We start from the raw sequence: 2675 nt of genomic DNA on the forward strand, positions 1-2675 counted from the left end.
CATATAGTGCGGGTCGGGAAGGCTAAAGACTCTAGCTACGACAAATAATTTGGATCGGCAGGAGTAGAACAAATACACGTGTAAATGTTTGGTAACTGCAGAGGAAATGATAATATATGTAAAGAAAAGAACGATTTATGTAGATTTCATAGGTGTGGTACAATGAGTGGAAAAAATGAAATAAACTAAAGAGAAGCAAATTTGAAAAATCTATAAACAAAAAGTTAAACTTAAATGCAATAATACAGAGAGTTCCCGGTGACATTTATTACAAATCAAATGACGACTCCTTCCTTTCCAGTTTATAAGTCTTGCACGTGTATCTTGGCTGCTAATTTAACCAAGTTAATTACACGTGCAAGACTAATAAACACGTATAGACGGAAGGAGATAGTATCTCGGAAGTGGAAGTAAGTACATTTAAGGGTATACTTGGATAATTGATCGAATCCCATTGGTTGGGGTGATCTTGTAGTCGCTGAACCCGGCTTCGGAGAAAATCAAGCTCCACTCGTTTTCCTCTCGCTCCATTCCATCGGAGCCCATCATGTAGATATCTAACAAAACCTGCGCCTCTTTGGAATCGTTGGGCTGAGTCACCGGATATCCCACCACCATGTCGATAATTATCACCTTTCCTCCGGCTTCTTTCGCTGGGATCGCTTCCTTGCACCGGCGCATTATCTTGACGCAATCTTCATGTTTCCAGTCATGCAAAATTCACTGGAACCAAACATATTATTATATCCCATTAGCATATATAGTAGACCAGCAGAAAAAAGAAGAACATATCCAAAAATAAAAATAAAAATAAAAAATTACCTTGAGTAGAACAGCATCCGCAGGTGGGACATAGTCGAACATATTTCCGGCGACGAAGGTCAAAATGTCGCTGGCGGGAGCCGCGGCGACGACGTGTGGGAGGTCCAGAACGGTGCACTTGAGGTGCGGGAACGCTCTCGCCACAGCCGACGCGGTGGCGCCATGGTTGCCGCCGATGTCCACCAGCGAGCTTTTCACTTCCCCGAACGCTCCGCCGTGCTCCTTCAACAGGACCTTCATGGCGATGCCGCTGTCCACGGCCATGCCGTCGTTGAACAAGCCACCATCGACCTTGGTGGTGTCCCAGAACGTGCAGCCGTTGGCCAGCTGGACGAGCGAGTGCGACTGTGCCGACTCTCCCTCTTGGCCTTGGGTAAACCACTCGGGCATTTTGAGGAGAGAGGTCCAGCATAACGTGTTGACGATGGTGCCCACCATCGGGGACAGGTTGTGCGGTGATCTCTCGACAAGGAGCCGGGAGACCCGCGTGAGCTTGTAATACGCAGCGCCATCACCGGCGTGGTCGTTGCTGCCTTTGCCTTGGACAATGGAGAATACCCCGGTGGTGGTGAGCACCCGGATGACCCGCCGGAGGTTGGAGCGCTTCGTGGGGTGGATCCCGGTGTCGGAGGCCAGCTCGGACAAGGTGGCGGCGCCGCCGCGGCGGTGGATGGCGTCGGGGATGCGCAGGTCCGTGGCGGCCTTGAGCGCTAGTGACTTGACGAAGGCGAGGCCGTGGTGGTAGAGCTCCAGCTGAGCTTGAAGTAACTCGTCGCTGCTCATGGCGAGGTCTTGGTCTCGTTCGATGTGCTGCGCGGCCGGCATGGTGTATGTGTATGATCGATCGAGTGTGGTATGCTAGCTGCTACCTGCTTCTTGCTTCTTCCTTACGTAGAGAAAACGTAGTACCTTCTTATAGATGCATGCTCATGGTATCCTAGTTTCCTTTTGCGGGGGTTTTTTTTAGGGAAGCTTCCTTTTGCGGGTTGGTTTGAGGTTACTACTTCTAGTTGTAGCCTCTTCCTATCCTCGCTGTGTGGACGTAGTTTCCCATTCACCTTAGCAAACAATTTGGACCTCTCATTGAGAAAATTATATTTCCACAACAGTTTCTTTTCGTTATTTCATTTTTATGGGGATTCGTTAAAACCCACCCCTTGATGCATGTTCAAGACAATAGCATTTCTCAAGGGGCAAAACAAGAGATGACCTAAAAAAAAAGATCCTCGTTTGGACCCATGGTTCTGAAGTCCGTGCACTTCCACCCTACCTAATTGTTCACTCAAGCACCACATCACCTTGTGGCCGGCGGGTTAGGAGTAGTAACTACCGTGTGTCCCCAGGGCGCTACGTGTCCAGGTTTAGTATAATATTGATGCCATCTTTCCAAGTGACGGTATCTTGACAAGTGTTGCTCAGCACTGGTTTGGCTTGGCAGTGGCCAGGCAGCCCGCCCGGGATCGATCCCCGTTGGGGACGATTGCTGGTGTCTCACCAGGGATTGGCACCCGAATAGCATCCCTACACTTTCGTGCCACGCAAAGCAACGAACAAACAAAAACGAAAATACTAGAAACTTGAGACTCTAGAAGAATAGAAGAAGCAACGAACGTACAAAAACGAAAATACTAGAAACTTGAGACTCTAGAAGAATAGAAGAAGCAACGGAAGTAACCAGATCTGGATAAGTGGCGTATGAAAAAACCTTGAAATAGAAGAAGAACACTAGTGCAGAACCGACCTTTAGTGCCGGTTCGTAACGGCCTCTACAACCGGCACTAAAGAGTGGGGACTAAAGGTCCCCCCCTTTAGTATCGGTTTGTCACGAACCGGCGCTAAAGTGCGAACACGTG

The 2675-nt window shown here is 48.9% G+C and overlaps 1 pseudogene across 1 annotated transcript; it reads right to left on the reverse strand.

Moving 5' to 3' along the window:
• Window positions 1–224: 224 nt before the first annotated feature.
• On the reverse strand, window positions 225–1728 carry LOC123176663 (acetylserotonin O-methyltransferase 1-like; annotated as a pseudogene). The gene is made up of 2 exons (XR_006488620.1): window positions 823–1728; window positions 225–723 (listed from the first exon to the last, which is right to left on the reverse strand). The product of XR_006488620.1 is annotated as an acetylserotonin O-methyltransferase 1-like (transcript).
• Window positions 1729–2675: the final 947 nt, after the last annotated feature.

This window comes from Triticum aestivum, unplaced genomic scaffold (assembly GCF_018294505.1).
Source record: "Triticum aestivum cultivar Chinese Spring unplaced genomic scaffold, IWGSC CS RefSeq v2.1 scaffold179178, whole genome shotgun sequence".
Classification (NCBI taxonomy): domain Eukaryota; kingdom Viridiplantae; phylum Streptophyta; class Magnoliopsida; order Poales; family Poaceae; genus Triticum; species Triticum aestivum.